At 45.7% G+C, this 15,910-nt stretch overlaps 1 protein-coding gene across 1 annotated transcript in view; it reads right to left on the reverse strand.

Annotated features, from left to right (window-relative positions):
• LOC119393431 (zinc transporter ZIP10) overlaps positions 1 to 12,157 on the reverse strand; it is a 103,735-nt gene extending 91,578 nt beyond the window's left edge. The window contains exon 1 of the mRNA XM_037660444.2: positions 12,056 to 12,157. The gene's annotated coding sequence lies outside the window, so the exon portion shown is untranslated. The remainder of the gene's footprint in view (positions 1 to 12,055) is intronic.
• Between the last annotated feature and the right edge of the window lie 3,753 nt (positions 12,158 to 15,910).

Consider the following 15,910-nt stretch of genomic DNA (forward strand, 5'->3'; position numbering starts at 1 on the left):
CCGGCCTCCGTACAGTATAAAAACGGTTACACCATTTAGAGAGTCTTTTTGCCGTGCAACAGTAATCATCTGGCTTGCTTGCGTGCGTTTCCTTTATTGAAAACCCTGCACTCGCGATATTCATATCGAGAATGCTCCGTCACGAAAACGGCACGCACGCCGTTCGTGACCTGGAAGTGCCAGGCACGCGGCGTTGAATCAAAGGAAGGCACGAAAGATAGATGACAACTATTGTTGTGTAACAAAAGGAGAGGCCCAAAGAGGGCGCAGCTGTTTTTTAGTACACTCAAGCTACAAGCCATTGCGAGTGCCACTATCACGTCGTAGCAGTTGTAGCTGCTCATGTTGTGCCACAAGGAAAGAAATAACTTCCGTACGTGCGTAACATACGTGTTGCCGCTTAGTGCATTCCTACGCATGTTGTCGAAAAATACCCCGTCGTTTATTCCTAACTTCATTCTTCGATCGCGAGATCGCCAAACTGAAAAGAAGCCCCGTAAACACGCCACCGCATTTAAGATTCCATAATCTCGTCAAGAGAATCACATAATATTTACGCGAGTTACAAGACTGCAAACATCCGGCTCCTGCATGTCACAGCACGGGCGTAAGTGGATGTCTCCAGCGCTCGCTTCCCAGTCGGCACGTTTTCTGACGCTACGTTGAATAACAAAAGGGCGAAAGAAAGAATCGCGACTCTTGCCAAGGCGGTCCGTTCAAATCTCATCGCTCGCGTGCCCGATCGCCATTAATATGTACGGCAGAGGCGCGCCGCTCCCTTTCGATTATGCTCGCAACTTGCACGGCAGGTTTACCCTGTTTCTTGATCTTCGATCCTTAAGCGACGCGTACCAAGCGGAGCGAAACTACAGCTCAAACAATCTACTCTCCCCGCCGGTCAATAAAAAGGAGGACTAAATATATAACTTTTACCCACATCTGCTGCGCGCAATCGCCAAAACAAATTCTCAGCCCATCCCATCTAAACAACCTATAAACCAATACAGGCCCGCAGAGTAAGTAAGCTTCCTTCTTCACTGCATGGTCGAGGAACGCTGAAGCAAGAAAAAAAAAACAGAAGGAACAGGCATAGCAAGTCCACAGTAGTTGGGGCACTGGCTTCCGGTAGCAGCCCGAGGCAAACACCCGTTGCGTTTTCGCTGTTTTTGTTTCGTAGGAGTGTACGCACAACGCCCTACTGGCGTGGTAGGGAGTGTGCCGAAAAAGAAAAAAAAAAGATATCAAGACCGAAGCAAAAAACAAAGGAGTAAAGCAATAGATTCCACTCGCTATGCGCTTGAGGAAACGTAGGCGCAGCTGGCCGGACGCCGCGTGTTACGGTGCTTGCTGTCAGCGCGCCGGCTTCGCTTTTTTTTTCAAGAGAAACAGTTTTAGGAAAATGCAGAGGCCGGCGAAGGAGAGTTGCTCGCACTCTCACCGTTTTTCGGCATACCTTTGCTCGTGCGTCCGTTTCCTCTCTCCTCTATTGCGAAAGATAGAAGACGTAGAACGACGTGACCGTTAGTCTTATAGCTATGTTTACTGACGTGGCATTGAAAGGGAAGTTCAATTATGGGGCTCGCTGCTCCTCTCGTATCGCCGGAATTCGTAACCAGTGTACGTGGGTAATAAATATGAGAGAGAAAGAGAGAGAAGTGGAAAGGGGGATGTAGGAAAGGATGGGGTATATATATATTGGTCAGAAAAAAGGCCGGTTTGCTAACCCGCACGGAAGGAAGCGAAAGATATATTTAAAGTGATAAAAGGGAACAAAACCATGAAAAACGAACTGAAAATCAACGCATAACATTCTGAGGTCGTATATCTAAGACTGAAGACTGGACGTGGTGTTACAGCATAGATGAAGTTAGAAAGCGCCACAGTTTGACGGAATACACGGAATAAGTGCACAAAATGGAGAGAGAGAAACTTTTAATGATATTCCAGAAGAGTTGCACAGTGTGTGCTGCTGTGTGTGTCCGCTATAGTGTGTCCCAACACATCTTTGCGCTATCCAACTTCAGTTATGGCCCAACCAGTTGGTGTTCTTGAGGAACACTGGACTAAACCAAAGTTTGTGAACGACTCTTTTGTGTATGTGACTTTATGCGTATGTGACTGTACGTACCATGTGTGTGTATGTGATTCATTGTATATACCATAGTCATCACCCGACACCCGGAGTAGCAAGCCAGGCGACAAATCAGGCTAACCTCTCCGGGATTTTCATTAAAGATTATTATCTCTCTAACCTTTTGTAAAAGCACAGCTTAGACCAGACGAAGGTAAATAACGCTCTAAAGTTGTAACCACAGGCCTATAATTTTTTTTAGTCACAAATGCCGGTCGGACATATCAGCCCAGGTTGCCGCGAGGAGTCAGCAAATCGGGTGCTCAACATTTCCTACTCCGTATCTAACATGCTAGCAGGTACGCAGAAGGACCACAAGGACTCATGCCGTGGGTACGAATGTACCGTTCAACTACACACGAGCATGACTTGGTGAATTAGACACCAAGATGCAGCGGGTACAACCGTACCCTCGTTACACAAGTGAGGCCTTTACTCCCGTACCTCCTTCGGACAGCATTCAATAATTCAATCAATGGCCATTGCATGGCTAATGCATGGACTGATGCATGGATGATGCATGGATGATGGCGAAGACGGCAACAAAGCGCAAAGCCCTGAGATGTACTTGCCATGTCAGATATTCTCTCTAATTACTACAAACTGAAAACATCGTAGGCAAGTATGTGCCTGAAATATGGGCAACGAGTAGAGTGATAGAGATCGTTCCCTTCTTTATGTGCATGAACGGTGCCATGGCCTATCACAATACCAGTTATATTTAACTGGTGATAGTAGATGGATGCAACACCCGTGAGCCAATTTCATATATATCTCTCGGGGCCAAAAGAGGGAGGGAAGGCAGGGCAGACGGGTTTACGAGAGGCAAGTCTCTCCAGTTTCAGGCGCTGAGCCATGTTCCTTAATGGGTTGCACAACATAGCGCCCAGTCCTTCCTGAATAAACGACTTCTCTCCTGTTTGCTGCACCGCTCGCTGATGAGCGACACGCTGGGGTTAAAAATAATGAAGGAGAAGAGATAAAAGCGCTTGCACATATAGCTCTCCGAGCCTGTTGGGCGCCATGAAATAAATAAATAAATAAATAAATAAATAAATAAATAAATAAATAAATAAATAAATAAATAAACCATACTATGCCACACGTATGGAGCGTGCGCGTCATGCCACCGAGCCTAACAGTTTAAAGTGTACGCGCGCAGGTCATACAACGGCGTAACATGTGCGAGCAACAAGCATCGATATCGATTCCGATAGCAGCAGCAGCAGTTGCAGGGTCGCCTGTCGAGGCAATGCAATTCCGAGACAACGTCGTCCATTCGTGGAACCAGGGAGCGCCGCGTGTTCCGGTCTCCCGGAATCGATGGCCCGCTTCCTGGTTGGTCGGTGGCTTCCGGTCGTGCCTTTGTCCGTTCGCACTGACCTCTTTTACCGCGCTGGACGCCGGGAGAAAGCAGTGCGCTGCCGCAGGAGCCCCACTGATTTGCGCCGTCGTGCCTTAAGGCGGCTCGTGCCACCGGCGAGTCGTGCCACGTGAGAGAAAGGCCGCCTAATTTCATCTTGCCGGGGGCTTCATCGTTCCTTAAGCTGCAGTCCGCCGCGCAGCCGTAACCGATGCACGGAAAGCAATGATGCAAGCGGCGAGGAAGCGGTGGAGTTACTTCGATTAAGCCGCCGTGTGAAAACGGAAACTCCGGAAGACGTTCGTGTACATTATAACAAAGAAAAAACGACAGCTGCTTCGTTTCAACTGCGGAAGAGTCATCTTCACAAGTTGAGTTTTCAGTTTCAATTGATTCGTACTGAAGCGGTTATCGTGTTAGACGCACGAACGCCTTCCAAGAAGACAGTTAGGAATGCGCTGGCATGGGTGAACTGCAATACCAACGGGAGTATGAGTATCATGCTAGTATACTATTAAATATTATCCGGCCCGAACTTTGTACTATAAATTGGTGATGCCAAGCGCTTTATACGCCGCACCTTAGCGTCAAGCTTCCCAATAGACGGATGTGGACTAGATAGCTGTTGGTCTCACACCTACTGACACTGGTGGTTTGTGTGACTCCATGCGTGATGTGCAGCAGCCATTCCGTCTGCAAAAAATTAATCAGGCACTCCTCTATTTCAATAGAATGAACTATGGGCTTCCTTCTAGAAAAAATTGTTCTTGCCTTCTCAGTATGCTGAGGACTACCCCCTTCCCTACACGCACACACACACACGCACGCCATCCGTCATCTTCAAAACGCTTGTCAGCTACTTAATGTTAAAAGAGCCGAGCAGAAGGTTGAAGTTGGTCATTTTGTGGCATGTCACGAATAATGTCGGGGTGAATATTACCAAAAATGTTCGAGAGGTCAGTATAGATTTTCTATGTAGCTTTTTGCAACCTAACAAGTAGATGGTGATTTCTCTTTTTCGTGAACTTTTCTCCACCTTACAAGCATTCATGAAACTGATTTGCTATATGTAGGCGGGTTATTCAAATTTCGTTGCAGTGACGCATTTGCACACGTACGTTTCGACGTAGTTTGCGATTAAACTCGCTCGTCTGCAACAGCTTGCTCGAGAACCATAGCAACTAAATATCCGGGTGCAACCCTCTAGCCATGACAGACCTCGCGTGATTATAGAGCACGTCTGGCATATCTCCCAATGCCTCAAGGTCTCGCCAAGTTTCCCTACCTGCTGCCCAAGTTACGCCTTCATTCTGTTTGCTCTTCCGATAGTTGCGCCTATTTGTCCACGTTCTCTGTAGTAGTTGTACGTCCGCGTCGAGCTATTTTTGGTTCGTCTACAACCCTCGAAACGAGGGTTCGATAAGCATCTTTCAGGTGAAGCTTCTTCTATAAAGGAGTAGCTTTCATCGCTTCTATAGGAAATGATCTGCTTGAACGTCGGGCTGCTCACTGGCTTCTCAGTGAGAATTGCGATGTATTGTGACGGAAGCGCATGTATAACGACTCCTGTGCACCCTTTTAACGTCTACGCACACAACATTGCCAAGAGGGTTCCGGTATCCCTCTATAGAACAGCCAGCTAAATTTGGTAGGTAGCAGAAGGGTAGCAAGTCACTATAGCTGGTTAATATTTACATGACTCTCTATCATGAACGTTGCTCCGCAGCCAACAACTACATCGCGAAAAATTTTGTCCAGGCACAACGATATTTTCCTGTGCTTTAACATAATAATAATAATAATAATAATAATAATAATAATAATAATAATAATAATAATAATAATAATAATAATAATAATAATAATAATAATAATAATAATAATATCTGGGGTTTAACGTCCCAAAACCACGATATGATTATGAGAGACGCTGTAGTGGAGGGCTCCGGAAATTTCGACCACCTGGGGTTTTTTAACGTGCACCTAAATCTAAGTACACGGGCCTCAAACATTTTCGCCTCCATCGAAAATAGCAGCCGCCGCGGCCGGGATTCGATCCCGCGACCTTCGGGTCAGCAGTCGAGCGCCATAACCACTAGAGCCACCGTGGCGGGGCCCTGTGCTTTAACATCCAAAGGGCTTATGCCAATAGAGGATTATAGAACGCAATACTGTTTTACTTTCTGAACAACTTTGAGGACCATTTGCACTTGCGACCGCGAGCATGTTTCTTAGCCGCCGCGGTGGTCTAATGGTTATACGGTGCTCGGCTGCTGACCCGAAATACGCGGGTTCGATCCTGGTCGCCGTGGTCGCATTTCGATATAGGCGAAATACTAAAGTCCCTTATACTGTGCGATTTGAGTGCACGTTAAAGATGAAACCCAGGAAGTCTAAGTTATCCGGAGCCCCCCACTACGGCGTTTCCTCGTAGCCAGAGTCGATTTGGGACGTTAAAGCCCACAAACCAGCTAACCAGCACATTGCTACCACATTGTGGAAAAACTACATCGGCTGCCTCCACGGACTGCCTCAAGTCATCCTATATCCGATTTGTACTATATCCGGTGGCAGTTTGCGTGGTGTCAGGTAACTATCCCAGGTACAGGCCAGTCGTGCAGTATAGATGTAACAACATTCCTTTTCGCAGCGCTACGATTTCGGCTGTTTCGGTGACTCGAATTTCAGCAGGTAAGAACTGCGCCGGAGAATGTAGAAATGTAGACACAACAGTGACGTATGTGTTATGTCTGCCTTTTTTTTTTCTGTCTGTCTTTTCGTTCCGCCGTTGACGCTGCCTTAGCTGCTGCGGTAATCTGAAGTGCCTACTTCCCCGTTGCTCGAGAACGCATTTTCCTGGCTCTCTCGCCGTCTCCCTCACGCTCACTTTGTCGCCGCGTTTTGTTTATGAGAAGTTCTCGACGGCATGCTGGCAACCGTTTCCGCGTAGACTAGCTCGGAACAATTTTCCCGTCAACATCCCAGATGGTGATGCAGCTCGAAGACGCACCTCATTGGCTTGCACGTAAAACGCACAATGTCTCTGTACGAGGAAAGACTAAGAAGAGAAAGTGAGCTACGTTGGCTGTTGAAAGAGCCTTGTCAACGTTATATTGCGCCGATCATTTATTGCTACGGAGCAGTCTGTGCCTTCTGAGAAGTTAAGGACGTAAACAACAATAAATTTCTCGTGAGCTGCTAACGAGACTGACTTAGTGTATGTTCGGCAACCGATTTAACGGTACGAAAGCCATGTAATTACTCACTGAAACTATTGAGTGCTGTTGTAATGTTTTCGTCTTCCCAGGATGTTCCTCGTCTTATTGTACGTAGAAGAGTAGCCGGCGCTTCTACGTGTAGCTAACATCTGTCTACATATATTTAAAGAGCGGAGTGCCCGTCTGGGAAAGCAGCTCGGCGACATGCTTTGTCATTGACACATTGGCCTATGTTTAGAGCAATATTGGGTTATTTGCTTGAAACGCGTTATACTTAAATTGAAGGGCATGTTTAGTATCTCTATGAGGAATATGATAGAGCCAAAATTGGTTGTTGTTGCCTGAGCCGTTGAAATAAAAATAAAAGTAGCTGTCTGAATGTGTGATGAGAATACATCGAAATATTTAATAAAAAACAAACGTAATTTTGACAAAATGGTCCTAGGCTGCAAAAGCCAAAGTCGCGTCAGGCAGCATCAAATCCGAAAATTCCATTTGGGAAACTTGACCTTGTCAGCTTAATGAATATCGAGTAAAGTGGGCCGCTCGACCAGCGTTCATTGTCCAACAAGTATCTTGTCCCAGAAGCGATGCGGTGCCCGACACAGCATATATCAAGGGAAATATGTTAAGCGACGTCAGGGTTAATGAAAGAGTGTACGGAAGAGTGACAAGTGAGTCTCGGGATTATTCAAAGTGATTCTTCTCTTGTCATTAGCGAATAACTGATGTAAATGATACTGCATGGATTGATATCAGCTTTACTGCAGTATACACTCGTTATTGTTGTCGCTGTAGCTCATACTTTCATTCAAAGCGTACTTATTTTTATTACATGTCCAGTTGTCTGCTGTTTGATGCCCGGTGACCTTCCTAGGTTCTAGATTTGTCTATGCTTACTCATTCGCCAGTCATACCCTCGATGTCCCTGTCTGTGCGGCTATAGACGATAGCGAAACAGTGTCCATGCACAGGTGAATACAGGCAGGTAACATGCCCTTATTACGTATAGAATTCAATCTCATTGTTTTACTCATGCGCGCATGCGGGATATTTCGAAAAAAATGTTTTCTGGGGGTTGTAATACTCATAGTTCACGGTAGATTCTGTGTCGGAGTGCTGCATTCTTAATGCAAAACTTGGTTGGCCACGGCAAATGAGTATCAGATTTTCACTACCACAAGGCAGAATACAACGAGTAACTGTAAAATAAATATAAACAAGACACGCCAACGTATCATTTTGACAAAGAAAAGACAAACCTTAATTTGTAGTTTTACTGTAATGTCATCACGAAATTTGGGTTGAACAAACTAAATACAGAGCAGTACCAGATCGTCAGAAACCCATCACAGAATGTGAAACTACAATACAATAAATGAAAATAAGAAGCGGAACTAGCTGGCTCTCGATTAAGCACCATATTCCTTATAGTCTAGAAATTACTGTAATGTGTATGGGGAGGTTTTTATATGGCGTACCAATACGTTCGTATGAGCTTATTAGATAGAGCTTGCAAGTACGTTCCCCTCTCTCTTTTTTTGTTTTTTACTGCCATGCAGGTGGCTGGCGTAGTCATATTTGTACACAGACTTCCGGGGCTAATTCTGTCTTGCAATCCTCTTCTTGTGGCTAATGGCTTCATGGATCTTTCCTGGTACATATCTATCAGCAATTTAAGCTCAGAGGTTGGTCAGAAAATGCATATTTACCCGCAACCCCATGACTGCATTGAGGATGTACAAAAATACACATCTTTTTCGCTTAGGAGGCAACAAAACCAGGAGGCAACATTTGAAGTTTGCACTGTACATGAGCCTAACCTACCCTTTCGCGTTAATCAAATCATCATAGGTCGTAGATGCGGCTAGTGCTACGGAATGCCAAAGGAATGTTAGGATTGTCATTACACGCACAAACGACGCGTATTGTAAAACCCGACACTTATGGTAAAACCAACGCACACACTCGAAGAACTTCTAAACCACATCACTGGTCTGGCATTTAAGTTTAATTAGAAAAGCAACGAATAAAATCATGAGAGATCGTGAGGTGCACGCTTCGGTGTGCGCCATTTACGCGTCAGGATATCCCCGGCAGCAAAGCCACGTGACAATAACCCATGTCATCTGAGTCAAACAAAAACATCTAGTTTTGCTGTACGCGTGAATTGCGCACATCTTGCGATTTTCAAATCCTTGCGAGTCCGTATAAAAAGTGTGTTGCTAGTACAGACAAGTGTCTTCTTCTTTTCATGTTCCTTGTGTTTGTGCTCTGGTTTCATTGTAGAGAGGTACCAAATTGTCAATATTAATGTGCTCCTTATATGTAGTTCTGTTTACCCACGCGTACTGTGTGAAGCATTAAGCTCGTTTATTGGTCATAAATTCAAGCCGTCGCCGGTGCTGATAACAACGTCACACCAAAAGATTCAAGATTCATCCGAGGACGATGAGGCTAACGGAGCACTTTCACTCAAGAGCAACCTTTTCTGTTTTTTTTTCCGTTTTTTATATAAATGTATTCCTGTTTCTAACATATGACGTTTGTCGCAGCGAAAACGGCGCGATCTTCTCTGATAAAGAAACCGGTTTCACAATGTCCCAACGGTAATAAATTCTACAATATCATTCATTAGCTTTTTTTTTCTTTAGTTGTAAGAATTAACTTATGCGTTTCAGACCGATAATTATCGCAAGCGAAACTTCGCTCTTGTTGCCAGGAGAGTGTTCTACATGTAGTAAAGATTGCGTCACTAATTCGCGCAAAATTGGCGGTCACTTCCGGTGCCATCGATACGCTTATGCTAATAGAACTCGATTAGAAGACATCGGTTGTCGTCTCGTGTTGTGAAACAACTTTCCATTTTCCGAGAACGCGTTCCTGGGGGGTACAAAGTGGTGTAGGTGTTTTTCGATTGAGCAACCGACAAGCTTTGTCAGTTCGGTTAAGAGATCTACCTGTCTTACCACATCTTTTAGTCTTTGTTTCGCACTGCGTTAGTGCGTAATGCGTTGGATCGGTGCCAAGAAAATTCCACTTGCGGCAGCTAGTCTTATAATGAAATAGACGTGTACCGCAATCTCTGAGTAATCTATGAAGTTTCCGAAGTCGCCTGGCTCCACGTATTGCAGTTTTCTTTCCTCGGAGATAACTCTGTAAGCTATGTGCCCTTGAAAACTTTTTCTTGCTAGGCTTATTACCTTCTCAGTCATGAGCGAAAACAAAACGAGCGCTTCAGAACACTGTAGAAGTAGCTTCACAACGATTAACCTAAGCTGGCCTTGGGGGAATGGTGCGGGAAGACAAATGGGCACTGTTTTGCTAGAACCAAGGAGATAAAGATTACGCGACTGGAAACATTCGAGTACTTCAAGCTTCACTTCTTTATTATTGCTCATCAACCCTCCGAAACGTGGCAGTTTGAGGCGGAAAAATATGAAGCACGTACGTTCGGCAGTATGGGTCTTGCGTGACTTTTACTCAACATCAGTGCGAACTGAGTATGAGAGAACGAAAACGAGAAAAAACAACGAGCAACAAGGCAGTGCCGGCGCCAGACGTAAATTTGTTTATTACGTGACATATGTCCACTGCTTTTATACTCGGTACGAAAACGTCTGTAGTGTCACGCTAACCTCAAGAAAACATCATCAAACAGATACTCGCGGAAACCGCCACTTCTGTCAACATAGACCTTTGGCTTTGCTGTTCCTTGTCAATAGTAACGTATACTAAATCCCGACGAACTTTGATGTTCACACAGCAAGCACGAGGTTCAACACCACAATCACGACTGCACCCTTTCATTTGGCAATGCATCTCACCTCCTGAATAATAGCAGGATCAGGTACGTACCTTTGGTGCGTAATAAAAGCAAGATCGTCTTCCTAACGCAAAGCGTGTTTTAACCATTGGCACAAATTGTACTCTCCAGTCCGTAGCGTAAACCTGATGATAATTTAGTTATCAACGCGATAATGATCACCTTCGGATTAACTTTGTCATCGCACCGAGGACACAAGAAACAGGTACACTGACAGAACACATTAACCAAAATGTAAAAGCTGATTTCATAAACGAAACATCTCTTTCTCTTTCAAGAGCACATACACAAATAAGGCAACAACGAATCACTTAGGCACTCCTTATGTTGTATACTATAGCAGGCAACACGTGTCTTGCGTAAGCGCACGTGTTTGTCAAGGCTAAACTGCACTTGACTCGAAAGTGGGAGTCATCGTCGGTTCATAGCCATGCCGTATTCGCAACATTCCCGCACTCCAAAAAAGAACATGCGTCAAGACATGAATGTTACATGAGGCAGTGACAGCGCCGTCGAGGCTCAACGTATACGAACAAACGTAAGTGCCAAGAACCATCGCATGTCAAGTAGCTCATATAAGGTCCTCGTCAAAACGCCTCGTAAACCGAGTGAATGACGGAAAAGCACGTGGTTTCATTTATTCGCCTCGTTTACGGCGCCGCGATAACCTAACCGGGAGCGCCAGCGCCTCGGCTCCTTTCTAAACGCGTTGGGTAAGAATCTATATGAAGTACGGCGCCCGCAGTCGAGGTCAAAGACACTTTGAAGGCGCACTTCCGCACGTGGTGTAGCAACTAAACTTTCCACCGGTACGTCGCATGCTGCATATTTCACTTTCTCGAACGCACACAGCTTGGTACCACGTTCAGTTTCTCGCTATTCGTCCACGCCGTGTGTATCTAGGGATCGCAATCTAACGCCGGGCGAACGGTACCACTCTTCGTAATACGTGCAAACCGAGAAGATAGGCTGCTTTAGAGCCGGGAATACCAGAAATGATGAGATTAATGCTCAATTATCCAATAACCGGGAAAACGCACAAAACAGAAAGAATCAAAAGTGCAACGCGGTGCGCACAAATTTAATTGCAAGGGTACAAAGAATGAATTCATGGGCAAAGTTCAAAATAAATGAGGTGGTCACCCATAACACCGTGGATACTGTCCGTACAAGTATTTCCAATGGAATTAAAGACAAGAGGGCCATGATATTGGTCCGTCAAACAAACATAGTGTAATCAAGACAAACAGTGCTGTCAGCTATAAGCAGTCCCTAAGGCTTGTGTCCACTAAAAAATTACGTAGAACACTCGCTGCACGTCTCTACTTCTCAGGGCTCACGGAATCAATGGCCTGCTCAGCTGCCACGCCAAGCAAAGAAACACGTGCGAACTTTTCCATACATCTCGCATACTGGACGCACGCACACACACACACACGACACGGGAGCGCCTTCGCAGCAGCAGCGGCATTAGAGTCGCGTACTGCGTGCGGTCCGCTGCAGGGAGCGCGACTCACCGGTGACGGGCGTGTGTATCCGAAACAGCTCGGCCTCCGTCCTTGCGGGGGCAAACGGGGACAGGGCCTTCGGCCGGCTCCACCGGCGCAGCAGCAATGGCACCGCGTGTCTCGCGCGACGCCAGACTCGAGTGGAGAGGGTGAGGCGGGAGAGAGGCGCCGCGAACCGGCTTTGATGTGATGATGCTGGTGGTGGCGAGACGCCGACAGGGGCTGGGCGGGAGTTCCCAGGCTGGACGCGTGGAAAGCCTGGACGCTTGGCCATAGACGCTGGAGCCATCGTCTTGCCGCTAAACAGCATGTTTCAATCGCTCGTTTTCCCCGCATCGTTATCTTTTGCCGCATTATGGTGCCTGAGTGCTGCACTACACACCTACGTAGTCGCGTGTTTTCACGTCCACGCTATAATAAAAAGCAATCGTTCTTGCATTCTTTTTCTTTCTTTCTTTCTTTCTTTCTTTCTTTCTTTTTCTAGTATAGCTCCGCAACATGGGCTTCCTACAGGGTATTGTAGTGGTCGGAGTTACACATAGAGAGAAAGGAGTCAGTCAGTCCTTTGTAATACGCGACGTCACTCACTATTAGTCTATGACCTTCTGTGCAAGTCTGTTGTCTTCATGGATTTTTAAGTCCCTTAAACTCGCCCATCCCTTTACCGATTGTTCTGAACTGGTCAACCTTCCTGCCTTTCCCTCTCTCCTGTTTCTTTTCTTCATTTCTTGCAGTGGTCGAACACGCTCACGTATAGTATAGTACTTCAACCGGCTCGCTCAGCCTGCCAGCAAACAGAAAATGTCGTAGAAATGGTATTTAAATGTGCCACTGTCGTGATAGCAGTGTAAACGGAGGTCCCTGCAGCCTCTAAGTTATGTCGTGAAAAAGCACAACACGTAAAATGTAGGTATCGTTCATTAAACTGCATGATAAACGTCCGCGTCACGCTCTTAAACAAACGTCATAACAAAAAAATCACAAGAAAAAATTTTGTGTGTGTGCGTGGGTGGGTAGGTGGGTAGGTGGGTGGGTGAATGTGGGTGGAAGCGAGGTGGGGGCGAAGGGGGGTTGAGCAGGATCTTGTCGAGTGCTAACTGCGACACGCTTTTTGAAATTATATAGATTTTAGGGAAGAGCGGAAATACGTGCACTCGAGCATTACTAGAAGCTCCAGAAGCTTTTCATATACAAAAAGTGACTCTGTATTACGATTCTGTCTGTTTCAGTTCACAAAAACGAAGTTGATTTTTTTTTAGATTCTGTATGCTGATAGCTGCTCTTTCTTGTGATAACTTTTCTTGACCTCTCAGAGTAGCTTGCTAGCTTTCCTGCGCGTGTGGCGATTGTAATTCTTGTGTGCGTGTATTTTGAGCTCTTACATAGTGGGGGTTTCCTGGAACAAAATTAGACTCGAGTTGGCAGTGGTAATAAGGCCGGGAAAACTCTCCGCACTAAATGTGGATAAGAGTTTCCTATTTTTACAGCAGTGCATTTTATAACCGTGCTTTTTCATTTCCTATAAACTAATTTAAAAACTATTTCCTATAAACCGTTTCCCATTTCCAGATTTTTATGTATTTTATAACCGTGCTGTTTCATTTACTACAAACTTCGTACGCATTCCCGCGAAGCGGGCATGACTTCAATACGTCTCGGCTCACAATTCTCATTTTCAACACGAGTCCCAAACTTGGTCATGAAAAGCCAGATAATTAGGGATTGCTAATCAAGCAACTGAATATCGCAATTTGTTCTGCAAGTAATGCCCGTTTTATCAGGTAATTTACACGAACAGGCGAAACTTTCCCGTACCCCTCCAGGTGCACATCTAAACGTCTCTCGAAACCACGAAACTTTTTACAAACGCTATACGCTTACTACTTCAGCTCTAATTCGTACCATGTGACCTCCCATAGCTTGGGAGCTGCCGTGAGATTGCGGCTGCCGGCTCGTAATTTTTGTTGCGAATTTTCTGTCTCTTTCTCTCGCATTCTTAAGAGCACCCCGTTAATACGCCGGTGTTGCGAGGCGCGCCAATTTGCGCAACGCCCGGGAGGGAGAATGTGTTTCACCGGCATATAATTTTCGTTCCCTCGAGCCTTCACGGTTTGGGTGAAGCTGCGCAGGGTGCCATGCCAATGCGGGCCACGCCTGGGATGGGGCATTTATGTTTGAAGCGGCCCTTGGTAGTTACGAGCTGGTTTCGGGAGGGTCGGGTTTTTACCGCCAGTATATTGACTACAGTGCGCTGTCGCAATGGCAGTGCTAAGCTGTACTCGAAGTATTCCTGCTACACTTCGCTATGTGTATGTCCATGATCCAGGTGAACGAGGAACGATGACACGGAACTACCACTGCAATGCATTAATATTTATGATAATAATAATAATATCTGGGGTTTAACGTCCCAAAACCACGATATGATTATGAGAGACGCCGTAGTGGAGGGCTCCGGAAATTTCGACCACCTGGGGTTCTTTAACGTGCACCTAAATCTATGTACACGGGCCTCAAACATTTTCGCCTCCATCGAAAATGCAGCCGCCGCGGCCGGGATTCGATCCCGCGACCTTCGGGTCAGCAGTCGAGCGCCATAACCACTAGACCACCGTGGCGGGGCGCATTAATATTTATGATGTGCAATGATGGTCTTTTGCTTGTCCTGTCATTATCGGAGGCTCCACTTGAGGCGGCCCTCATATTCTGTCTTCTAAAGGCGATCGGTTCGGTGTGTGTGTGTGTGTGTGTGTGTGTGTGTGTGTGTGTGTGTGTGTGTGTGTGTGTGTGTGTGTGTGTGTGTGTGCAGGCACGTAGGCAAGGGGGGGGGGGCGGGGGGCCCGGCCCCCCCCCCCGAAATTCGTCCAACCTTCTATATTTCCGGGTAACTTTTTTTTCTTTTTGCCATGGAAAGACTTCCTTTCGAACAATTAGGCCTCGGCCCCCCCCCCCCGAAAAAAATTTCTGGCTACGTGCCTGTGTGTGTGTGTGTGTGTGTGTGCGTGTGCGTGTGCGTGCGTGTGTGTGTGTGCGTGTGCGTGTGCGTGCGTGTGTGTGTGTGTGTGTGTGTGTGTGTGTGTGTGTGTGTGTGTGTGTGTGTGTGTGTGTGTGTGTGTGTGTGTGTGTGTGTGTGTGTGTGTGTGTGTGTGTGTGTGCGCGCGCGCTGACAGGTTTTCTTATTTGCTCCCATCTGCTTGCATATACGCTTCCTCCGTCCCTCAGCGCAGAGTGACCAATCGAAGAGATGCTCTGATTAACCAATTCGATTTATTTATTTATTTATTTATTTATTTATTTATTTATTTATTTATTTATTTATTTATTTATTTATTTATTTATTTTCGCCCTCTCATATCTTACCTCTTTGTGTAATCTACCTAGTGTGGTGTTTTCTCTGCTTAGGTACGCATCAATGAACTCATAATTTGTAATCTCAGGGCAAAACGTTTACTTACTTTAAACGCAGCACGCATAGGAAATCATGCCGATGTACGCATGGTCGTCAAGTTTTGTTAACATATCATCAAGATATCCCGCCAGAAAACACCAGAAATATGTTGGCACGAGTCTTATATCGATGCTCAAGTAAATACGAATAGCTGAAATTGCTGCATTGCAGACAAAATTATTTCGTCACGTCTTATTATTCTTGTCATCCAAATTTTACTGCTGTTCAGGTGTGGGGACAACATGGCTCGAATCACTCATTAAAAGGATGACGTTGATGACGATTTATGTAGTTTAAATGATGCAAAGGTCTACAATCGCCAAAGAGCGTCAACCACGTAGAAATAATAGCATTTGATTAAAATCCTTCCAGCATACCGGCCTAGGTTTTTCTCTCAACGTTCTTCCCCTAATGCC

This window comes from Rhipicephalus sanguineus, chromosome 5 (genome assembly GCF_013339695.2).
Source record: "Rhipicephalus sanguineus isolate Rsan-2018 chromosome 5, BIME_Rsan_1.4, whole genome shotgun sequence".
NCBI classification, from domain to species: domain Eukaryota; kingdom Metazoa; phylum Arthropoda; class Arachnida; order Ixodida; family Ixodidae; genus Rhipicephalus; species Rhipicephalus sanguineus.